Source organism: Prionailurus viverrinus, chromosome A1, assembly GCF_022837055.1.
Source record: "Prionailurus viverrinus isolate Anna chromosome A1, UM_Priviv_1.0, whole genome shotgun sequence".
NCBI classification, from domain to species: domain Eukaryota; kingdom Metazoa; phylum Chordata; class Mammalia; order Carnivora; family Felidae; genus Prionailurus; species Prionailurus viverrinus.
In genome coordinates, this window is record NC_062561.1 from 212,391,634 (window position 1) to 212,418,305 (window position 26,672).

The window sequence follows — 26,672 nt, forward strand, 5'->3', positions numbered from 1 at the left end:
GAATCCTTCAAGTCAGTTTAGCCAGAAACCCCTGTCCCTGATGTTTCCTCTTAAAAATTTTCCATCTACAGACCCTAACTCTGCTGCTCAGCTGTAAATTCCCACCTTTCCTTGTTGTGTTCACAGTGGTGCCCAACTCTCTCCCCTGCCTGTAAAACCCGATCGCAATGGTTGCTTGAATAAAGTCTTCTTTACTGTCTTTAACAAAGGTGAGAAAAATTTTCCTTTAATGACTTATTTATTTTTGAGAGTGAGAGAGAGCAAGTGGAGGAGGGAGAGAGAGAGAGAGAGAGAGAGAGAGAGAGAATCCCAAGCAGGCTCTGAACTGTCAGCACAGAGCCCTAGGTGGGGCTCAATCTCAGGAACCATGAGATCATGACCTGAGCAGGTATCAGGAGTCGGCTGCTCAACCCACTGAGCCACCCAGGAGCTCCAATGATTTCTAAAAGTTTCGATGGAGTCATAGAAATAATTATGTACATTTGTATTATGTATACTTAATCTCATGTGTATGACAATAATATATATAATAATGTATTTGTTATGTCACAAACACAAAGAATTGCCCCCTAAAAGGCCTGGATACATCAAATTATGATTCTTTTCAACTGTATGCACAATAACAGTGATATCCTACTAGAACAAATATCTCTTAAGATTACTCTGAAATTGATCTGTGTGACCTGATAGGCTAACAGTTTAGTACCATTTCACTTTACTTAACTTTTAAATTATTTTTTTTAATTTTTTTTAATGTTTATTTATTTTTGAGACAGAGACAGAGCATGAATGGGGGAGGGTCAGAGAAAGAGGGAGACACAGAATCTGAAGCAGGCTCCAGGCCCTGAGCTGCCAGCACAGAGCCTGACGCGGGGCTTGAACTCATGGACCATGAGATCATGACCTGAGCTGAAGTCGGACGCTTAACCGACTGAGCCACCCAGGTGCCCCTTAAATTATTTTTAATGTTTGTTTATTTTTGAGAGAGAGAGAGTGGGAGAGAGACAGAGAGAGAGGGAGACACAGAATCTGAAGTACAATCCAGGCTCTGAGCTGTCAGCACAGAGCCAAACTCGGGGCTCAAACTCATGGACTGCGTCATCATGACCTGAGCCAAAGTCGGATGCTTAACCAACTGAGCCACCTAGGCGCCCCATCTCTTTACTTTGCTTTTAAATCTCCCATCCTATGAGTTTCCTCACACCCAACACAGCAGACATGACTGCAATGGAAGTTCTGAGGGAGATTTATTGCCAACAGAATTGGGGCCTAATACATTTGATATGTCTCACCTTACAGTTATCCAAATTCAGAAGATCACGTTATTCTAAAAGTCTGTGGGACCCGGGGGCTAGAAACCAATGTCTGCTGGGTTGCTGAGAAAATTGCTTTTGAGGAAAGATGTAGAAGCTGGTAGCTGCACCAGAAGAGAATGTCTGAGCTGACACCCCACCTACAGGTAAGGGCTTATCCGCACATGGAAACAAAATACCTCTGTGCCTGTCTGTAGGAACTGTTCGGTTGTTTGTTTCAAAGAGTGATCTGTAGTGTTTGTCTTTGGAACCCAGATCCAAACAACATAAAGTGCCAATGTGATATTTAGGAAAACAAGCGTATAGTGTATATGCAAGAGTTGGGTAAATGGAGACAGAGACACTCTACAAAATAAAAGGCAAAGTTCTTCATTTCACAAAAAGAACATGGCATTTTTTTCTCAGTTCCTGAAGTAGCCAACTTGAGAATTATCTGACATTAAAATATTAATGAAAATTTGAGTTATTCCTTAAATGTTTGCATTTTACTATTTGTGTGTGTGTGTGTAAATTGCTACTTTAGTTATTAGTCCAAGTTTAACATTTAACTTGTTGCCTTCCTGTTGAAATCCAAGCTCTGGGTAAAGTTTCTAGCACCTCCCATGTTGCATTTTGTGTTAATGTGATGAATAACTTATGTGTTCCCCCATGTGAAATCATTTGGGAGAGGAAATGATTAAAGACGTGGACAGTTTCCCATCTGTTCCTGAGATAACTTCCCTATTGTTTCTTAATTAAAGTTTTTCAAATATTTGCCTCCTGCATCCCATTGTAATTTTAAAAATAAATAAAAAATTATTTTTAAAACATTTATTTTAATTATAAATCTTCATTTCTCCTCAGTAAATAGTCAAGGGTGGGTTATAAAGAGTTATTTTGAGCCCACAAGTTGGTTTGAAAAATTGTGCTGTGTACTGAAGTGGAATACACCTTATTCTTTTAAAAAATAATCTTGCCCAAGTGGCTCAGTCAGTTAAGTGTCTGACTCTTGATTTCAGCTCAGGTCATGATCTCACAGACAAGAATTCAAGCCCCGCATTGGGCTCTGGGCTGACGGCACAGAGCCTGCTTGGGGTTCTCTCCCCCCTCTCTGCCCCTCACCTGCTTGCTCATGCACCCTCTCTTTCTCTCTCAAAATAGATAATAAACATTAATAATAATAATAATAATAATAATTTTTTAAGTGAAATATAGCAATAAAGCCCAAGCTTCGGAATCAGACACACTTGGGTCCAGTTGTCCACTTTTGCTCTAACTCTTCAACTCTGGTAACAGCTAAACTTCTTTGAGCCTCAGTTGCCTTATTTGTAGGATAAGGATATCAATATTTGTGTGACAGATGTGAAGATTAAACAAGAAGCTGTATATATTAATGTCAGGCTCCTATTAGATGCCAAACAAATGTTTCTTCCTTTTTATCCTGAGGCAATATGTATTTTTCCTTTGCATTACCGGTTAGCTTTTGAGTAGCTTAGATTTGCTTAGTGTTTGAGGCAATTATTTCATATAGCTGCTTCGATTTATGACTAATTCGATGTACATAAATACACATACATTGACGGAATTTTAAAAAATCTTATTTGGTCCTCCATGTATGTCTTGCATGCATCCCTTCATTTCCCTTCTCGTCACTCCTAGATCATTCTCTAATTCCCTCTCGGCAGGTTTTGCAATGGGCTTGTTCTCTATACATTCATTAATTCAACAAATGGTTTTTCCAGCACCCACAATAACCACCCAAGCTCTATTTCCCTGTCTCTTGCCCTCCAGTCACCTTGTGCAACCAGTCCAGTCCATTTTCCTGAAGTCCCGTGCTATTCTTCGGCTCATACTCATTCATGCATTTCACAAGGGCAGTGTTTACCAGCTGTGGGTCCTGATCTCTTCACAGGATGTGTAATTCCTTTGGTGGGCCAGACTTCTTTATAAATGAAACATGAAGACAAAAATGGGATATAAAATATCAGAGAACATGTCATGTTAGGAAAGGTAAATATGTGGGGTTCTTTTGGGAAACATTTTTGGAGCCACTATCCTGGAGGATGAAGACCCTAAGGAAGGTCCTTTACAGTCCAGCCTCAGTCCAACCTTAACTGTGAGCCACAAGTCCCCTTTGCACACTTGCTCACATTTCTTCATCAGATCCCAACTTTCCCACCTCAACATTCTTCTTTTGTTAAAGACAAAAAAGAAAAAAAAGAAAGAAAGAAAACTTCCTGTCTCAGCCAGTCCTACTTGTCTTTCAGGGTCCAATGTGTCAGTCACCATCTTGCCCAAACCTCTTACTCCCTCCATTTGCCCACCCCCTTCTCCTTCTGAAAGCTCAAAATCACTAGTTTCCTTTTAACTCTCATCCAACACGCCTGACTCTTAGCAACCACCCACAGCTTGGCCAGCAGCTCAGTTCTGGAAACTTCCAGTGTCTTCCTCAACACATTTCCAAATGAGTATTGATTTAGGCTCTTTCCACTCTTGTTATTTATGGCAAATAACAGTATCACCATAAAAGTTTAATTCTACGGCAAAATATTTGAAGTCTTTTCTGTTGAAGCAGATATGACCTCTTCTTTTATGTGTCTTATTTTCCAGGCCCACATGATTTGTCTTCTATATGGATTGTGTCTTTATCAGGCAAACATTTAAATTTATAATCTTAGAAAGCAATTGGATTTGAAACAAAATCAAGTTCAAAACAAAACAAAACAAAGAACGTGGTACCATATGACAAAAAGTGAGTCATATGTTCTCTGAGACAAATAAACCACATTGCTTTTATCTGATTTCTTTGCTTTAATTTCTTATTTTCCCATCCTGAAGTTTTCAAGAAGCCAAGCCATACTTTAGTATCTTAAATTTATTTTTCATATGCCTAATAACAGAATCAAAAACGGGCAGAACTAAGAAACATTAAAATTACATAAAATTAAGTTAAAAGTATATAAATTATAATTGGAGATGTTAACAGCTCATACTCAGTAATTGATAAAGTAGATAAAATATTTGTTAAGGATATAGAGAACTTGAAAAACATTTTGTCAATCAAATTAGCATAATTGATAATTATAAAACAACACCTAAAATATGTATTCACTGCCCACTTGTAAAGGAAGCAGACATTGAAGGCTGATTATTTAAATATGCAGTAGTACAAGTAGAGCTACAGATATTGTGGAAGATTAAATTGACTCTTTGGTGACTTCAGAAATTACATGGAGAAAGTTATTCTTTTTCTTTCTACTGTGAATCTGTATTGTAATCATGATACATTAGGTTCTAGTCAGTTAAGCTCTCATTGATTTTTGAACTTACTTGTTCACATTTAAAAAGTTTATTGGTACATTTTCAGATATGTCATCTAAAAATTAGTACTTTATAACCATTTCCCAAGATTACTAGAAAAGTTTATATGATTATGTGATATTTTTATACTAATTTTATTGGGAACATAGGATTAGAGATAAAGAAATGTGATCTTATAGTAGCATTTCAACCATTTAAGTACTCTGAGATAAGATAGTTACATTCCTCTTGATTACTTATTTATTTATCTATTTATTTACTTTTGGTAGATGAGGTAGAGGGAGCCTCTCTGAATGACCAGAGCAGTAACATAAAATTTTCTATGGAGTGACTTATAAAACCAGGAAGCTAATTCTCTTTCATTCAGCAAGAATGAAGGGAGTGTGTGCACTTCATGCTGGGTACCGATTTCCAGACTTTGAGATTCAACTGGCTGGTGATTTTCCAAAAGCAAATTTGAAAGCCAATGTAAGGTTGCCAATTTTCTTTTTTGTTTTTTTTAAGTACGTAAAACAAATACCACATTTTCTCTGGTCATCATTTCACATAAGAAAAAAACATTTTACACTGAAAGAAGTGGGTAGCATAAAATTTGAGAATGAAGAACAATACTTTAAACTGAAGAATAGGGTTTATGAAAAGCCCACAGTATATTACAATAGACTTGTAAATGTCCTTATAGATTGGACGTATTGTTGCCAAACTCTGTCCCAGACCTGATACACAGGCGGGACCACCAGAATATGAATCCTGTTTCCATGGTATTTGCAACCTTTCCACACTGGAATGTCAGAGAGCTGGAAGGTGTGTGTGTTTGTGTGTGTGTGTGTGTGTGTGTGTGTGTGTGTGTGTACATGTTGAGGACAAAGTATCTTTGGGTGTCTTTTTTCAGCCTAAGCCAGTTTGTTTCAGTGTATCATCTATCGTTTTATGCCCTCTGAAAGAATATAGAGTTAGATTTGGGGGAAAATATTTTTTTAGGTTTATTTACTTATGTTGAGAAAACATGTGTAGAAGGGGCAGAGAGAGAGGGGAGAGAGAGAGTCCCCGTGCATGGGGCCTGATGCAGGGTTTGAACCCAGGAACCCATGAGATCATGACCTGAGCCAAAATCAAGAGCCGGATTCTTAACCGACTAAGTCTCCCTGGGGGAAAATATTTTTAAAGCCACCGTGGAGATTACAAACTGTAATAGAATTTGAAGGTTGTCTTCTATAGAATCTATGGAATTCACATGCACAACTTCTCCCTAAAATTCCACAGTATAAGAAATAATCGCCCTTAATAAATTAAATACCCAAGAAGAAAAAACTTCTTTCAGGTTATATAACCCCATGGGAGACCGCTGAGTTCTCAAGGTAGTAACCTGGATCCTGGACGCTTCACATTGTGCTATTTTCAATGGTATCAGAAAGTAAGGCTTATATTTGCTCTGGCTACTAGCAATTTCCATACTGCATTCTTACATATCTGATCTGAGCATGTGCTTAAATTATCAGATTTTTTAAAAGTTTGAGAAGGCTGGATCACACCATACCAAAAAGAGATCCAGCTTCAGTGAAGCATGAAGTAGTCAACTTCAATTTTTTTACTTAGTTATTATCTACTGTATTTCACCACACTGAGAACAGGCCTTCAAAAATTGCATTTATTCTAAACCACTCAAATGTGATAAAGGCAACTTGTAATGAAATTATAATAAAAATGCAGTTACACTTGTTAAGAAATTTGATTTCTTATGCCTAATTAGTTTTTGGAAAGTGGCAATCAGGGTTCAAGTACTAGTAATTTGATGTATCTACCAAGCAAATCTCTTTTTACATGAAATTCCTGTTAGGCTCACCAAATAATCCCTATTACAGATACTTAGGGCATCTCTAATGACAGGGTAGATTTAACAGCTACTAGAAAATTAATGATTGAAGGGTATACTAAAATAGTGATAATGTGATGACCAATAATTATATTAAGTTCTATTGCTTTGCAAATGCCTTTATTTTATCAGTCAGAATGGTATTTTTATTCTGACAAAAGCTTCATGAGGACAAGTCTACTGGGTATGAATTTAAGTAATTTGGCAGTCAAATAATGGAAATATTCTGTACCAGAAAGTTGTATCCAAAGAAAGGTTTATATTTATATACCCATATAACATATTTATATACTAATTTATAGACTACATTATCTGATATGTTTGCTTTCATATACACATGTATATAAATATATACGTATATATGCATTTACATATGTGTGTATAAAACATTGCACAAAAAGTCAAAAGAGGAAATCGCTGAGCTTACTTCTATTATAGGTTGAAAATGCATGAGTATTTAGAGCATTGTTGCTTCTAAGCAGAATAGGTCACCATATGTAAAAACCTTCTTAAAATATGAACCCATTGTGTGCCATTTAACTCCAAAAGCTGTTTTTCTCTAAGTCTTAAAGTTGGCAGTTCTCTATTGACATGAAATTTTTTGGAAAGCAAGAGCCCTCTATTAACAGAAAGACCACTGGACACTTAAGGGATCACATCTTGCATTTAATTCCACCTACACCATAATTATCTGTAATATCTTGAAAGAGATCGTCAGAAATGGGGTGAAGGAACTTGTAGATTAGCTGAGCATTGCAAAAGCAATAACTATTCTGGAAACAGAAGGGGCATTGATGAAGGGAAGGTGGGAGATAATGGATAAACTTTTATTTCTTCTGAAATTGACATAAAGTTAAGTGTGAGCTTTAGGATGATATCTAGGGGCAAGAGGTGTTACATAAAGGGAAAAAATCAAAAGAATCCTGAGTAAGATAATATTAGGACTTGCAGAATTGATATCTACTTTGAGCTATCATGTATGACTCCATGAAGTGTGGAGTGGGAAGGAAGCCAAAGAACTTTTAAAGGAAATGGGACCAAAAAAATGTAATGATGAGTGATGTTATATACTTCTTTCTCCATTAAAGCCACAAATAGAAGAGTGAAAAATGTGGTAATCCAAGAACCAGGTGGAGAAAAACACTGTTCTTTTTTTTTTAATACCACCTAATTACAATATGATGTTGACTTCGAGTTTTTCTTAAATGCCTCACTCATATTATGGAAATAGCTAGTGGGAGAAGAGACCATAGATGGGAATTTAATATGGGTGATTTCCTTTGGTAAAAATATTGGTTGTGGGATCATCATCAAAAGAAAATTCCAAGTGACTGAATTCCATTGCATATAGTATGAATCCTTGCAACTTCTCACTGTTTCTTAGTGAATGCATTATCTCTCCATGCCTCGTCCTCCAGACCTCCCAAAGTAAATCCATTTTCAGTTTAACACCCAGAGATGACTAAGCGGGTTTCACTTCTGGGTTTAACCACATTGTTTTACATGTGTACTTATTTTTGAGAGAGAGAGAGACAGAGAGAGAGCAAGTGGGGAAGGGACAGAGAGGGAGACACAGAATCCAAAGCAGGCTCCAGGCTCTGAGCTGTCATGATAGAGCCTGATGTGGAGCTCCAACCCACAAACCGTGAGATCATGAGCTGAGCTGAAGTCCAGTGTTTAACCGATTAAGCCACCCAAGAGCCCCTGGGTTCAACCACATTTAAACTTCTGAGCCCCAGAAGAAGAAGAGGAAGAGGAGGAAGGAGAGAAAAGGAAGAGGGGAAGGTGAAGAGGAGAAAGAGAAGGAAAGGGAAGAGAAAGCAAAGAGGAAAGAGAGAGAGAGAAAAAGAGAGAGAGACAGTGAAGTAGAATAAGAAAAAGGAAAAATAACAAGGAAGATCTCTGTGATCTACAGTATCTGGGCTTATGTGACCTTGACCTAGCACGGGAGTTAATGTATTACCTTTTGACAGTCCTACATGTAAGGTATCTCAGAAAGGAAGCCACCTGATGAATAATAAAGAAAACTTTGGGGTTTTTCCTATTTAGATATTTCATTTAAAATGCAATTATGAAAAATGATATTCCTATAAAATATTCCAATGTGCTTCTTTGGTTGACTTAACTATGATGTCATACTTTCATAGACATGCACCTTATGTATTTTTTGTAATGAACTTGCATTTCAGGAAAGAACTAAAAAAGGTATTTTAATTTGCTACCTGACTTGTGAATAATTTGAAGCACTCAGACTAGCTCTAAAGGTTTGTAAATTTGAGCTTTAACATATACAGCTCAATTTTGGTTAGCAATTTAAGACAAAACTACGGACATGACGAATCTATAGAAAGACAGAAGAATTCCTTGCTTGGCTATTAAAATCCATCAAAAATTGTTATTGCATGAGTTAAAAAGACTTAGATCTGAGCGGCATTCAGGAGCTGTTGGAACCATAAGGTCCCCTAAGTTCCAGGATATTTTTGGAGTGATACAGTACCTCAGAAGAACAGGGACTTTAAGATAGTAGTTATTCTAAGGAAGGTTTGGATAGTTACATTTCCTTCTGCAATGAATATTTTCTTTGGAACAAAACACCAGTGATGATGAGGAGGAACGGTGTTGTGGACTTAAACCAGTGGTACTGAGTTGGTGTTAAAGTTCATATTGATGACTTTCTCTCAAGTACCTAAACCACAAGGCGTATCTCAGAGATACTCCAGGTTCATCGACCACTTCAATGAAGCAAATAGCACAATAAAATAAAAATCTATGGCAAGTTAAATAAATGTTTTGCATGTAAAATTTTTTGCATATACAAGCTATGTTTACACTATAGTGTAGCCTATTAAGCGTGCAATAGCATTATATCTAAAAGCAATGTATACACTTTGATGAGAAAATACTTTACATCTAAGAAAATTGCTAACCATCATCTGAGCTTTTAGCAAGTCTTAATCACTGATTGCTGATCACCATAATAAATACAGTAATAACGAAAAAGTCTGACATGTGAGAATTACCAAAATGTGGCACAAAGACACCAATCAATGCTGTTGGGAAAATGGTACTGATAGGACTTAAAGCAAGGTTTCTACAAACCTTCAATTTCTAAAAATTGCACTATCTGCAAAGCACAATAGAGTGAGGTGCAATGAAACAAAGTGTGCCTGTCTATGGGGAAATGAATAATCTATCTTATGTGACAAGCAATGAAAATTTCCCTTTACTTAATTGCTTCCAATAATTATAATTTGATGTGCCTAGTAAGAATCAAGATTTATGGCTGAGGGTCATTTGGTAGTGAGTGTACAGAAGATAGAGACACTGTGGAAAAATAGAAAAATGAAAAATTTTTTGAACTCAAGAGGAATAGAACAGAAATAACATCCTTCCCAAGTATATTGGAAGTTTCAGTAAAATCTGGATGGGGAGCCGAGGCATTTGAAAGCTAGATGGACACAGAGTTCCTAGGAAGTCAGATCCGGAAAAGATACAGGTCAAATGTGATCATGCAGATGGTTGGATTAAGAAATATTAAAAAACCCAAGGAATTCAGTAACTGCATTAAAATGGACTTGGTATCTAACCCCAGAGTTCACATTTGCTCACCTGGCCACTGTTCCTAAAAGTGTTACCATCCTTATTATTGCTGACCTCACTTCTCTAGACCTTAGTTCCCTCATCTGTATGTAGAATGTGTTGGACTGGATGATTCCAAGCTCCTTTTCAACTCGATCCCTTTGTGAATTCGTTAGTTTTTATTGAACTCAATATTCCACTTGAGAATGTTTTCGTCTCATGAAGATTGTTATGAGAAAGTTATTAGAGACAAGCAGAGAACTGGTAGTGATAACAGCAACACAAATCTCAAGAAATGAGAGAAAAGATGGAAACTAGCTCCTCCTTACTTAGAACAGGTGAGGAGGTTCATGTTTGACAATAGAAAAAATTAGAAAGCAATGGAAAATTTGTGTTTCAGCATCTCATAGAGACTTGAGAGCTCTTAGCAGAGGAACCCCAGTCTCTACCACAATCTTGGCAGTTGGGCTGTTGCCCAATATTATAATCACTTGAGTCGAAATGCAATGTTTTAGAGGAAAACCATGTGGGGAAGAAAAATTCTTCTCTATCCTCATGGGCTCTCCCAGGGGGTCTGAGAAATAATCTGACAATAGACAAATTAACAGGAGAAAGATCATACAAATTTGTTTGATGTTAAAAGTTTTAGATGAATGGATAAAGAAATTGTGGTTTATAAACACAATGGAGTACTATGTGGCAATGAGAAAGAATGAAATATGGCCCTTTGTAGCAACGTGGATGGAACTGGAGAGTGTTATGCTAAGTGAAATAAGCCATACAAAGAAAGACAGATACCATATGGTTTCACTCTTATGTGGATCCTGAGAAACTTAACAGAAACCCATGGGGGAGGGGAAGGAAAAAAAAAGAGGTTAGAGTGGAAGAGAGCCAAAGCATAAGAGACTCTTAAAGACTGAGAACAAACTGAGGGTTGATGGGAGGTGGGAGGGAGGGGAGAGTGGGTGATGGGTCATTGAGGAGGGTACCTTTTGGGATGAGCACTGGGTGTTGTGTGGAAACCAATTTGGCAATAAATTTCATATATTGAAAAAAAATATATAAGTAAGTAAATAAATAAAAGTTTTACATGCCACAGAGTCTTTACAGAGAGAAGAGAAAACCCACAAAGAAGCTGCTAGGCTTGCAGTCTTTCATATCATTCTGATAGAGGAGGAAAATATAAAGGGAACAAAACAAAGGAAAAGGACTTCGAGTTTCCAGATCGTTTTTTTTTCTAATTTATATAACTTACAACATATTTTATTGGAAGGACAAAACCTCTTGGAGCAAGATCCTCCCAGTCATATAAGCAGCTCATTACGCTGCTGAATAATTCCACCAGGCAACTCTTCCTTTTATTGAAATCAAAGTCTGTCTCCATTCAATTGTCCTAACTCATTCCCGTACCTATACGGAGCATAAAGTCAAATTCCTCTTCCAGGTGTCAGATTTTGAGATACTTGAAGGCAGAAATCATGCTGCTAACTCCTCTGAAGCTGAGTATCTTCAGTACTTGTAAATGTTTTGCAATGACAGGAGCTACAAACTCTTTATTATCTTGTTCACACTGCTCTTAGTTTGTCTTCACTCTGTGTGTCCTATTAGAAATTGTACTAACAGCAGCAAATATTACCCTTACATATTGGAGCAAAGGACTCCCTTAGTCCAAACCCTAGGTATGTATCAATATAGCCCAAGTTTGCAATTAGTTTTTATACTAACTAGGCATCAAGAATCCATTTAATTCAGAACTATGCTGCTTGGGGCACCTCGGTGGCTCAGTCAGTTAAGCATCTGACTTGATTTCAGCTCAGGTACGATCTCACAGTTCTTGAGATCAAGCCCTATGTCAGCCTCTATGCTGACAGCACTGAGCCTGCTTGGGATTCCCTCTCTCCCTTTCTCTCTCTGCCCCTCCCTCTCTCATGCTCTTTCTCTCTCTCAAAATAAATAAATATTTAAAAAAGAAGAACTACACTGATTCTCATTTGCTTCAGTGAAAACTGGATTCACATACCCTTACACATTTCGTCATTCATTTAGACCACAGATTATATTGGGGAAAAGTGACAATATATCTACCAATTGTTGCAAAACTTGACAAGACATATACTCTCTTTTAACTGCAATTTTCCCATTATGCAAATAAATTACACCTAATTCTAATTACCTCTCCCTAAAAAATCATATACATGAAAGTCCTTTGTGAAAAATATCACCACAATAATGCTGTTTACTATTTATTTCAAATCTTAACAAATGTTTTTCATAGTAATTAAACTCACAAGTTTTCAGATTTATTTTATTTCAGTTTTATTCTCACTATCTGATCTTAAGCAAGCTTTTTTTTTTCTTCCAAGGTTTTATTTAAATTCAAATTAGTTAACGTATCAGGGGTGACAATTTGTAAGGAGACAAATATATGGGAAACTGATGGTAAATAAGGGGTAATTAGTAAGGTCATAAGCATTCAGTCCGTATTAATATGTCACTAGGGAATTGTAGTTTAAAACCACGTACCATTACACATCCAAAATCTAAAATACTGACAACACTAAATACTAAGGAAGACGTTAAGCAGCAAGAACTCTCATTCATTTCCAGGAAGAATGCAAGATGGTACAGCCACTTTGGAAGACAGTTTGGCAGTTTCTTAGAAAGCTAAACAAACTCTTACCATATGATCCAACAGTCATGCTCCTTCTTATTTACCCAAATGAGTTGAGAGATTATGTCCACACAAAACCTGCACATGAATATTTATAGAAGTCTTATTCATTATTATCAAACCTTGCAAGTAACCAAGATGTCCTTCAGTAGGTGAATGGATGAATAAACTGTGGTATACCCAGACAGTGTTAAAAAGAAGTGTTAAAAAGTGTTAAAAAGAAATGAGCTATCAAGCCATGAAAAGACATGGAGGAAACTTAAATGCATACTGCTAGGTGAAAAAAGCCAATGTGAAAAGGCTAAATACTATATGATCCAACCATGGGACATTCTAGAAAAGGCAAAACTATGGAGACAGTAAAAAGACCAGTGGTTGCCAGCCATTAAGGGTGAGGGAAGGATGAATAGGGGATCACAGAGCTTTGGGGGACAATGAAAATACTCTGTATGATACCATAATGGTGGATATATATTGTTACACATCAATCCAGACCCATAGAGTGTACAATACCTAAAGTAAACTATGCTGTAAACTATGGACTTTAGGTGATAAACACACAAACAAGCCAACCCTTTTTCCCACAAAACATGTACTTGAAAATTAACCAGAGGTGAGTATATGTACATGCACACACAAACACACACGCACACACACACACACACACATACACACACAAATACACTTCTGTATAATCAACACATCAGACACAAAATCACAACAGAAATTATGAAATATTTGGAACTAAGCAACAATTAAAGCATTACATATAAAAATTTGTGTGATGTACATAAAATAATATTTACCAGAAAATCTATTGCCTTAAATGAGTATGTCAGCAAATAAGAATTTGAAAACCAATGAGCTAAGTTCTTTCTCAAGAAATTAGAAATAAGCAGAAGACTTTAAACAAAAAGAAGAAGAAAATAATGTTGGAATTGAAGTTAATTATTTTTTAAAATGGAGGAGACCAAATGAGAAAAGTACATGGCATAGGGTAAGGTCTTTGTCACTGTGAACTATTATTATAGTTGATTAAGTGCAGGGAGGTAATGAAAATATTCATCTGCTTAGGGTCTGGAGATCTGTCTTCTGGTCCTTTTTCTTTAATGTCTAGATAATTGTGTTACCTGTACTGAATAACATCACCCTTTTGATCTTGATTATTTAATATGCAAAATGAGAAGTTTGGATGGAAAGTCATGCCCACTTCTGTCTTTCTGGGAGTCTACTTTTCCAGGACCCTAGTCGAGACAACAATTTGCCTATGATAAAAGTCAAGTTGTAGACTGGTATTACCATATGGACCACTAGTGTCTCTTTTGAACCTAGAAAGGATGAAATGCAGTGAGTTACATCTACACAGTGCATAACATTATTATCATTATCAGTAGTAGTCGTATGAAATTTATAAAGTTGACCATCTTGCTACTATTATTTCCTTATAGGGTGGTCACAATTAATTTGTGACTAAATTCCCAACACTAAAACCAAAATCCTTTACTCTTTTGAGAATACTTTTCCTCAGGAACGTTTCTAAGTCTCTTCTAAGGCATGTTATAGAGATTGCAAGCTGCTGCTAAGTGTTCCTAGCTTGTTAAATCAGTATCATGTTCATTTGCTCAGAGATTCTAGTCTGAAAAAAAAGTGAGGCATTTTCATTTCTGAAAAACGAAATAGAAAATCCTTTTCTTTTTCAAAGTTGGAGAAAAAGGTCATGATGGATTTTTTCCCACACAGTATATGTACTTAGCTTTTTCTTGATCTTTCCTTTCTGGTCCATTGTAAAAAAGATGACTGATAGCTGGGAACAGGACCAGAGGAAACATGGTTTCTCGTTTTATTTGCTCTCTCTAAACCAGTGGTTCCCAAAGTATTGTCAGAGACCCTTCCAAGAGGTCTCTAATGCCCAAATTATCTTCCTAGTAACATGAAGACATTATTTGCCTTTTTCACTTCCATTCTCTCCGGTGTGTACAGTCGAGTAGGAAAAACAGAGACCAGACTTTGAGGTTAGAATGAGTCCATAGGCAGACCCCACATCAAGTTGTTGAAACTCAATGAGAAGAAGCTTTAAACTGAGAAGGGAATGGGGTTGGTCCAGATAAACTCTGAGGCAGGTTCAGATCTTAAAGGTCTGAAGGAAGCTTTGCCCATTAAAGCCGACTCCCTCAGGTGTGGGGCACAACCTTCTGAACCCAAGCTATTCACCTAACTATAAAAATTACCACCACCACTTGAGGGCAGTACCTTCAAATCACATACAGAACATGTAGCCACTTTACATTGCTAGATGGGTTCCAAATGTTGTCCTAATGCACTTAAAAAAGCATTTGAAGTATTTTAAGACTGAAAGAAGGCAAGGAATTAAAAAAAAAAAAAACATAGCACATTTTTTCCCAGATTTGCAAAAAAGGAAATTTTATTTACTCTGGCATTTATATTAATCTGTTTTAATATCATTAAGCAATCCAAATGCTTTTGAAAGCCCCCTTGTTAAGTACTTTATAATAGTTAAATGTTAATTAAATGTACTATTTATTTACTAATCTTATTAAAAAATAAGGCCTTGCTAACATATGTTAAATTTGTAAGTCACATTTGGCACATATGGTTGTGCAATTCATTTTAAACAACAAAGACTTTTAACCACTGTGTGTTCAGAACTATATAATAGGTTTAATATTTTAAAGCCAGAAACAACATAGTCTATAATTCAATATGTTACAATAGCTGAACTTCAGACTTGCAGTGGAAATTCCTTTATTTCTATGAAGCTTTAGATAGTTGAGGTAGGAAGAATGATTCTCTGAATGCAAAGTGTCCTACTGTCTTTTCCATCCAATTACAAGATCAAGGCACTATCTCTAAGCTTATTATATAACTTCAGAATTCCAGAAGCGAACTTTTGGGGAAGGATTAATTTGCTAGTAGTTGTACTTCAGAAAGCAGGCATCCAAGAAATGTACAGATAATGACTATAATGGGTGTTCTTCTTCCAGAAGCAAAATAGGAGGGCATAACCTTTCAAAACTTGCAAACAAATTTCTTCTCTGTGGTCTTCTATAAGGGGACACTGGTGCTACGTTAGCGAGCGGCTTTCCTTCCTCCTGTTCTTCCTCCAGAGCAGTGGGAAAAAGTTAAATACACATATTAACTTTTGTTGAGAGATGAACTTGAAGGGAATACTTGTATTTTTCACGTGACATTTCAGGTGGAGGACTTGTGAAGTATTTTGTATATATAAATTTTCAGGCAGCCTCTGGAAAGAAACAAGGACTACAAAGGTTATAGATGTGCTTCTTGATTCTTTCAAGAGAAAACTTTTATAGAGAGCTTACTAATGAACACGTAAACCTGAGGAGAGAGTTAATTTTTTTAAAGGACACTTTGAAAAAGGAGATTTCTGAGAATATAGTAAGTCTTTCGCTTTCTGTGCCAGTAAGCCCATTTCAAACAGTGACAGGCAGGATCAAACAGCCTGCTGATCCGGGATCTCAGCTCAGTTCAAGCCGAAGCCAGATTATGCATATAAAATTTCCCACAACACTTGGCATGGAGTGAGCTAATATATATGATTATTATTTTAGAAGGTAAACTCTGAGGGAGTAACTGAACTTCTTTCCCATTCATTCCTATCCCTTAGCTGTCTTTTCACCTACCTCCTTGCCTAAGTGGGATTAATTCTTTTATTTTTTTTAATATTTATTTATTTTTGAGAGACTGCAAGTGGGGGAGGGGCAGAGAGAGGGGATCAGAGGATCTGAAGTGGGCTCTGCCCGGACAAGCTGACAGCAGTGAGCTTGATGTGGGGCTTGAACAATGAACTGCAAGATCATGACCTGAGCCGAAGTCAGACACTCAACCGGCTGAGCCACCCAGGTGCCCCAATTCATTTTTTTAACAAAGATTTATTGGGTGGCTATTCTATGGCTGGCACTGATTTTGGCACTGGTTGACAACATTGAACTTTACTTCAGCCTGGAAACCAATGAGGGCAGCAGCTCTGCCTGCATATGCATTGAGACCCAGTGGAGGAAGCCAGCAAGGATGGATGCCAACAATCAGGCACCAGGAACCTCTCCCCAGTGGTGGTAGGACAAGGCAGGGGCTGGAGCTTAGGGGTCTTCCAGAGGGATCAAAGGAGGCCCTGATTTCACTGAGTTCATACCAGGGACAACTGAGAAAAAAATCCACGTATCCTAGCTTGATCAAACTAGGTTTTCTACTATCAGGTGCAATGTGATTTTAAATAGAGATTAAGATTTCACTTGCTGAACATGTGGTCTGCAATATCAAACTAGCTCTTTTATTTTGCAGTGTTAATTACTCTTAGTCTTAGTAAGTAGGGAAGCCATCCCACAGTGTAGGTCTGTTTCTCTGATTCCAGATTTTGTTTCCCAGAGTCTGGCTGAGCACCTCTGGTATTGATTGATGTTCAGCTCTTCAATTTGGAGCATTCAGTAAACAGGTCGTTTGGATATTTGTTTTCTTGTGTCTTCCTCATGAAAATTTCCTTTGGGTATCCTCTCACATTAGCCAGCCAGCAGGGGACATGTGCCCCCTCGTCAAGAAGAATGAAAAATTAAATAATCTCACCAGTGTTATCACACAACTTGGGGGGGGGGGGAAAGACACTTAGGTTGTATTTGGGACATAAACAGCACTTCCTTGAGTTGTGTAATGTGAATTTCACCACTCACAGGCAGCTGTCCTTCAAAGATCTGGGAATATTTCCTTCCACCCAGCATTTTTTATGAATATTTATACCCTTCGTAAACATATTTTTAATCTTACCTAATAATTTTAATACATATGCCATAATTTACATAATAATTACTTTTTTAGACAATTAGTATGCCTACAAGACTTTGCTATTAAAAATATAAGTGGAGTCTCTTGTGTACAATTATTCACATGTTCAGTTGTTGCTTTAGGCTAAATTCTCAGAAATAGGTCAAAGGGTGTAGACATTGTCAAGGCTCTTAATGCTCAGCTAAAAATTGTCTTCCAGGAATATTACTCTGATTTATTCTCCCATTAACTGTGCATGAGAGTGGATTTTTCACAGTAACTTTGTCAGTTTCAGAAGTCTCATTTATCAAATGGCAAGTTAGCAGATTAAGATAGTGAGCGAGCTGGAGGGAATCAAATTTTGTGCATTTCAGAAAGACAATTTCTTATTGACATTAATGTATGATGTATGCAAGAACATTAGAAACATGCACACCATTTGAACTAGTAAACAAAAGTTTTCCATAAGAAAAAATGGAGAGCGTGTGCAAAAATGAGCATTTAAGAATGCTTATAACACGCAAAATAGTGAAAAAAAGCAACTTTAAAAAATAAGATTATTGAATAAATTATGAAATACCTACATAATCAAGCATTACAAAACTACAAAAAATGTCATAGTAAAATATTTTACATGGAATATTAATGAGATGCTAGGTAAAAAATCAACGAAAATGAGTAAAAAATATTTTTGAAATTTAAAAAACTATATCCTGTTTTTTAAAAAAACTGTGGAAGGAGGTATCAAAATATTAACAGTGGATTCTGGGCGTTTTTAGTTTGTTTGGTTTATTTTTTCTCAATATGCTTTATTTTATAGTATTTCATATTATAAAATGTATACTTTAAAGAAAAAGCACATAAAATCTTTTAGGTTTATAAAACTACGATCAATGATCCAGAAATTTGGCAAAATCCACTATAATTAACATTAACATTGTAAATAATTTTTTTTAATATCACTCAAAACCATTTACCAGAATCAGCTTTGTTTTTATTCTCTGGAAAATGGGTGTCCTTCCTCAGCCACACTAATGTGTTGACTATTTTTTGTCATCCACTTAACTGTACTTAGGAGCCAGTGCTTTACATTTCCCATAATTCTTCATTAAAACTCATAACACAAAGCATGTGTTTCCATTGTATTTTCATATATTTTACCACTGATAAAAAGATTAACCAAATTTTTAAACATCACAAGTTTGAGAAAAGTTTTAAATACACAGCAATGTGTTACCCTTGGAAACCCATCTTGCACAGATAGGCAGTCTCTGCGAGTCCTCTTTCCCGATGTGTCCCAACCTGTTGCATCTAATTACTGCTAAATTAGTGTACTCCTTTGCTGCTCAAAATATGTTCTGCTAACCAAGGGCATTGACATCTCCTGGGAGCTTTTGAAAATCCAAAATCTCCAGCTCTTTCAAGACCTACTGATCTAGAAACCACAGAGCAGTTCTCCATTTAATTCCTATGCACGTGAATGTTTGGGAAGCACAGGGCCAGGAGTGATGACAATAAGCTCTTCTACCTTTTTGTGGGTTTTGATTTGTTGAATTCCATTTAAACTTCGCCTCGGAGGTGAAAACAACTATTACAACGGCTTGAAGTGAATTTTTTTTCTTTAAACTGCAGTCAAATGCCACCGCATGATTTCAAACCAAACAAGTCAAGATAAAGTTGCAGTTTTCCTGGAAAATTCAAAGGGAAGAAAAAAAATCACAAACAGACAATTGCTCAACTATACCTGCCAAACCGACATATATTGTATGTATGATACAAGTGATAATATTCCTTCTTTTTATCCACAGGCCATATCAAACCAAAACAGACCCCTATATATAAGCAATTACTGCATCAGAGTTCTATGAATGACATTTTCTGCTGGCAGATTCTTTGTAATGAAAGCAGATTCTTTGAAAACTACACTTTAAAAATATGAATATTTGACCTGGAGCAATTCAGAAAAATACCTTGACAATTTTTGACCACTTATGCTCAATACCTCTGGCCAAAAATAATATTCCTTGTTAAAAAGAGCAGATGGAAAGTTTTCTTCTGAAAATCACTATTAATAAGACAATCTCTTCAATCCCTGCAAGAATGTCACAGTATGTACAACTGTAAACAGAGTAACAGGAAAAAAAAAAAGAAAAATTATTGTTTTTCCTATGAGCCCAGCAGAAATAATCACTCTATTCATTAAACTTGTGAGGAGTAGAAAGGTAAGTCTCTAAAATAAATTTTGCCACTTATTGTTGTATCTTTCCTGAAAGAGATTCTTCTGAGCATTCTAAGAAGCTGGGTTTTGGGTAGCTGATCAGCCAACTTTTGGTAGGCTGAGAGAGGCCGTGAGTTCTTTGACATTCCTCCCTTCAAGAGGTCAGGTCTAATGTCCCTCTCTTTGCAACCGGTGTGGCCTTGTAACTGATAGAAAGCAGGGAGAGTGACACAGTGTGATGCCCAGGGCTGGATCAGAAGATCACAAGGCAGCCCTTGCCTCGTTTCTTGGAATGCAGCCTAGATGGGTGCCGCACATGGGACTCTCCTCCCCGGACCCAGCAGCCATGCTGGGAGAAGCCCGGGCCATACAGAGAGGCCTTGTGCCCTTGCACCAGCTGAGGTGACGCCTCAGCTGACAGCCCTGTGAGCCATTCTGACACTCACTGCAGATGGTGGGAGCCCTTGCCAATGTCTGACTGCAACAGCATGGGAGGCTACAAGTGACAATCGCCAGCTGCCCGCTTCCTGAATTCCTGACCACGAAATAAAATGGGTGCTTTTACCATACAGAGAAAGACAGATACCATATGGTTTCACTTTTATGTGGATCCTGAGAAACTTAACAGAAACCCATGGGGGAGGGGAAGAAAAAAAAAAAGAGGTTAAAGTGGGAGAGAGCCAAAGCATAAGAGACTCTTAAAAACTGAGAATAGGGGCGCCTGGGTGGCGCAGTCGGTTGGGCGTCCGACTTCAGCCAGGTCACGATCTCGCGGTCCGTGAGTTCGAGCCCCGCGTCGGGCTCTGGGCTGATGGCTCAGAGCCTGGAGCCTGTTTCCGATTCTGTGACTCCCTCTCTCTCTGCCCCTCTCCCGTTCATGCTCTGTCTCTCTCTGTCCCAAAAAATAAATAAAAACGTTGAAAAAAAAAAATTTTTAAAAAAATAAAAAAAAAAAAAACTGAGAATAAACTGAGGGTTGATGGGGGGTGGGAGGGAGGAGATCGTAGGTGATAGGCTTTGAAGAGGGCATCTTTTGGGATGAGCACTGGGTGTTGTGTGGAAACCAATTTGACAATAAATTTCATATATGAGAAAAAAATGAGTGCTTTTAGATGCTCAATTTGTAGGTAATTTCTCCTACAGCAACAGGTAAAACACCATCAAATACCCACAGTCCCTGTACACAGAATCTGTGTTTTCCTATCCCTTGCCCTCTAGATTCCTTAGCATTGACTATTTCTTCAGCACTAATGTTAACCATAGCTTTGTCTGGTCATAAATAACTTGATGACGTCAGATTCCTAAAATGTCATCCGCCTAATTTCATTTTGTTTCTCAGAGCTTAATCACCCAGTTAAGCTGCCTGACAACAACAATGAACTCAGCATTGTTGTTGCTGGGATTGGATTTGTAGCATGGCCCAAATAGACAATAGCCCTGCATACCTGAACCCATGAAAAAGCTGGGACAAGCTAAAAAGAGCAGTATGTAAAAGGCAAGCAGAAACTGATGAATGAGAAAATAAAAACATTGTTGGCCACTTTTGCATAAGGCTTTTCTAAATATAATATCGCACCACAGTTTGTTCCAGAGAATAAGTGTTTTCCCCAAAACTTTCACAAAACACCTATTTTTGCAGAAATGGGCCAGCTAAAAGAATTATGACTCTGGGGGGCGCCTGGGTGGCTTAGTTGGTTAAGCGTCCGACTTCCGCTCAGGTCATGATCTCGCGGTTTGTGAGTTCAAGCCCCGCGTCAGGCTCTGTTCTGACAGCTCAGAGCCTGGAGCCTGTTTCAGATTCTTTGTCTCCCTCTCTCTGACCCTCCCCTGTTCATGCTCTGTCTCTCCCTGTCTCAAAAATAAATAAACGTTAAAAACAATTTTAAAGAGTTATGACTTTGGAATTAAAGTTTGTTGCTTAAACAGAAGGTTATTTTCAGGCTATGGTTTGGAGTTCTTGACTTAAACCATAATTTTTCAGAAGTAAGACCTCCATCATTTTATGCCACTTTTAGCCAGAGCTCATATGTATTTTTCCTGCCCCTGAAAGCTGGCTTTATCTGGATATTTCACTAGCTAAATATAATCTTATATTTTATATACATATATATATATATATCTATATATCTATATCAGAGGCTTACAATTTAAATTGTTCCTTCTTTTGGAACTCACCTAGGCCATGTTTTGGCATACTCAAATAGGGCATAGAAATCCCAGATATTGGGATTGGATATGGGTCTTTTCCAGGGCTGAAAGGTGAAGGCATTTGAAGATGTTATGATGCTCACGAGATCCAGAGTAGCTGATCTCTATTGTGTGATCTGATGCCCTGTTCTCTCCATGAGGGTCCTGTGTTATTTATATACTCAGTGGGACACTGACGAAAGGGAAATCAAATCATCACTTTACTCTTAGCCAGACTATGGCCCGATACCATAATGTAAGAATCCCATCCCACACAAAGTTAGAATGTGCAACTTAGGCTAGAGGCCCAAGCAGGCCTCTCTTTTCCCACAGGGCCCCTAAATCTGCTGCCAACTAAAGAAATGCAACCCCCTCAGGGCCTGAATGATGTCTAAAAAGAGGAAAGAGGAAACATGGTGACTAAGCCCTTAGGTGAATTTACCCATCTTACTTACTGCAGGTGTAGAATCACAGTGAGAGCAAGATTCAGGTTCATGTCAGCTCGTGATAATTAAGCACACAGAAGGCTGGAAGCCAAAGGCCACAAGCTGCCACCATATGTTCATGCACAGTGGCCATGCCACCGGGGAGAAGTGGCTCAATTGTTTTGGCAACTCCAGTCACGTTATCAGCCACACCTCCCCACAAGGTACAGCAGAGTAACAAGAAGAAAATGAGAAAAGAGAACTTCCCCAGTTTTGCTCATCTTAGATAAGTTTTTATTGCTCCTAAACTTGTGAAGCACAGACTTGTATATCGACTCTCCTCATCATCTGAAAATGAAGGTAATAAAGTCTATACTGCATAGTTGTGAAAATTAGCTTTGTTAGAGGAGTTAATGTCTGTTGTAACTTAAAGTTCAGAGGTATTTCTTTGATTTAAATATTGACTCAATGGTAAAAAGAAAGGTTTTGAAAGTGCATATTTAAGGGAATGGGTAATTCTGTCACAGATGATTAATTATGCTGATCACATAAACATTAGTGGCTGGTGTTGCTATGATGTCCCGGGAGCCCTCAGTCTGCCTGTGTTTTCACTTGTCTACTTCCTCCCATCTGTCTTCAATATAATCCAGTCAGGCTTTCACCATGCTTCTGCATCGATGCTCCTCTTATCGAGGTCACCATTGAATGCCAGTTTTTCAAACCCAGGTGCAGTGGAAGCCCTGTGTCCATGTGGAACAGCCACAGTAGAGTAACAGATGGGTAGAGTTTACCATGGGGAGGACTTGACGCAACCCCACCCTGGTTCCCCCTAGTTTCTGTGAGGCATGGAACAGACCCCAAAAGTCCTTCCATGAGACCTTTGAGGGGCAGGGAGAGGGAAGTAAGTGGAGGATGTGGAAAATATTTCGAAATTAAGAGTCAGTATGGTTGGATTGGTACAAGCAAGGGAAGCCTATGGTAAGGCCGTGGAATGGACAAGCCAATATCTAGTACAACTAAGTCTTTGAGGTTCAAGGGAGGTAGGAAGGAAGTGCAGGCAGTAGTGGGGGATTGCTGTCTTCTTTGACTTCATGCTTTCCTGAGCAGACCTCAATAGAATCACATTCCCGGCCTCTCCACCTCATCACTTCTCACCAGGAACAGAGGAGGAATGGACATGATACTGAATTGGGGAGAGAGAACTGAGATAATGTAGCTCATTTCTTCCCTCTGTCTCTGGATCTTTCTGCCTGCAGAGCACACATGTTGCTCTTCTCTCTTGAGGTAAATGGGACGTGTCTCTGCAGGGGGATGAGGAAGGCATAGAGGGGTTGGCTACATTTGTCCAGTTGTGCCAATGATGGGATGTCAGCCTGTCCAATTAGATAGAGAACTAACCTACAAGGTTAGTTGTAACTTTCTGGGCTACAAGACCTAAGCTATGATGTCCCATATTCTTTTGGTCAGCAATCTCAATTTCCCTAAGTCTTCTGTTTTTCTCTTAATTGGATCTTAACTAGAGCATGAAAGAATGTTTAGTTTACTAGTTTTCTCAAATCTCAATAAAGATTCTAGGTGGCACTCTCAATAAATTTTGCTCTACAGGCAGCAACAATATGGCAACAGAATGAAGGGGAATGTGGGGTAAAGACAACGTGTGCGTGCAGATGTGTGTTTAATAGGAGCTATTATAGTGCACTTGTAGATCATAGGATTATCCAATAGTAAGGGACAAACAACAGAAGATATGAGGGACAGATGATAATTGCAGGAACAGAGCCCTTCCCAAATGAAAAGAGTGCATGGAATTCTGTGCATAAGTGAGGTGAGTGCCCTCAGAGGAGAGCAGGGACTGAATGCCCACAATAATAGAGAAAACAGAGGCTGTGGGTGAACATTTAGTCAACTGTGTGTGTGTGGGGGTGCCTGGGTGGCTGAGTCAGTTAAGCATCTGACTGTGGCTCAGGTCATGATCTTGTGGTCTGTGAGCTCGAGCCCTGTCTCGGGCTCTATGCTAACAGCTCAGAGCCTGGAGTCTACTTCAGATTCTGTGTCTCCCTCTCCTTCCCACCCCCCCCACCCCGCGCCTGCTCTGCTTGCTCTCTCTTTCTCTCTCTGAAAAAAACATTAAAAAAAATAAAAGATAATAATAATCAACTGTGCGGAAGGACAGGGAAAGAAGTTCTTTCCTGATTGCTTCCATTTGCTCAATGAGGTGAAGAAACCAGGTCATCTGCTATTAAAATAAAGACGAAAATGTAAATATTTGGATCTAGGTTTGTTGATTCCATCTAATAATAATTCAGTTTCACCCAATGTCCATGTGATTTCTTCAACTTCTAACTAAACCTGAAATCCCTTTCCCCTGCAGGGATTCTGCTCTTTTTGGTTTTATTTTTTAATTCCCTTATGAATATTTCTTCTTATTTTAAACGATCTCAAATTCTTTGCAGATGCAAAATTGGTAAATAACTAAACAGATGTGGGTGAACAGGTGAACAACATAAATGCATACTAATTGTAAAATGTTATAGCTATTGTTCACCATAAGATTTGTATTAAACTATATAACAGGGAAGAAGTTTTACCTCCCATTGTATTTCCCTGAGTGGAATTTGAGACCAGCATAGTCCTATTTGCAGATCTGTGCTAGCAACATAGAACCCAAGACAAATTTAACCATCTTTCCAGTATCCTGACCCTGGACCTACCACAGAGGGTCTACTTAAAATATTACAATGCTTCTTAAATAAATATTTTAGAATGATAAACTCTTTAGTCCCCATTTTGATGAAGAGAGACACAGACAAGGGACACCTAAGAAGCTTTCTCTGTGCTTTATAATATATAAAACAGGGAAAATAATTTTGAAATGAATCAAAGTCATCTATCAAAGTTATGAGACTAAATCTTCTTTGTCCCCATTGTACTGTGATTTTATATGCTGTCGTAGACTGTAAGTCTAAAGTTCTCTTTTGGCTAGCAAAAGAGTGGGACATAGGATTAAAGCGAGAGATGGTTAATGTCCAGGAAAAGACAAGAGCCCCGAATAAGGGTCCTTGCCCCATATTTATTAAGATCAGGAGGCTTACAAACATGATAGGTGTGCACAAAGAGACAAAGAAACTGTGAACATTAACCTGGGGACATGAGGGAGGGGGGCATTGAAAATATACAGTGTTGGGGTTTGGGTCAATATAAAACTAAATCCTGGAGCTGGGTAGATGAGCAGATGGTTGTTGGTTAACAGCAGACAGGAGGTGCCGTACCTGTTTGTCTTAGCCAGCCTGGTGGATGAGACAGATAGGGGGAATAACCTCAGGGTTAACAAGGCACCTTTTCTTTTGTTAACCATCTCCGCTCTGGGCTGCTTCACCTGCAGCGCAGTGGTCCATAGTCCAATTAACCAGTTTACTTAACTTGGTCCTTTCCTCCTATGAAAGCAGCTTTTCTGCTATAGTACTACATTGGGGGGCATTTTTGCTCTGCATGCCTAATCTTGTTTACCTCATTTACCTATGTATTGGGAGCCTTTGCACCCATTCCTATTTTGGGACTTTTCCCCTCCCTCTCTATTCTGGGGGCTCTGCACCCCCTCTCTATTCCAGGGTGCCTTTGCACCCCCCTATTCTTGGGGTGCCAATCTGGTTTACCCAAACTCAGGTGCAAACATTTTATGGCTTTGTATTTCTTTATGCCTTGTTAACCCATTGGTGTAAGCCCGGGGGATTCCTAAGCCTATCGCCCATAATATGCTAGTATAAGAGTTGATCAGGGAAAAACTAACATATTTACAAAAGTGACGAAACTGAACATTAAGTAGTTCTCAGCTGCAAAGTCAAAATTGTGAAAGGACAAGTAAAAACACAGGCAAATCATGTGATCATGGAACATCATATCCCATTAAGAACACCAGCCATGTTTATATGACCATTATAATTAATCATCTATGATTTTAAAAAGGCTGTATCTTGCAGGAGAAGGGTGAAAAGCAAAGGTATTGCCCTATAGGGAGATGAACTAGGTAGAAAGGAAAAGGACCCTCAGAAGCATAACTTAAAACAATGCTCTCAAATTACTAATTACCAGGAAATTGCAGCACTTTTGAAAAAAGAGAAAAGGGATTTACTCAATTAAGACTTCATCTTCATAGCAGTGAGTCAGAGCTAGAATCACAAAGAGTCAACTCAAAATCTAGGTGACAGGTATACTGAACATGTAAAAAACCTTTCCATTTACAGTTACCTTAAGTTCAGATGCTAACTAACTGGTTTTTGAATATAACAACCCATGAAACAAAAATGAAAAAAAA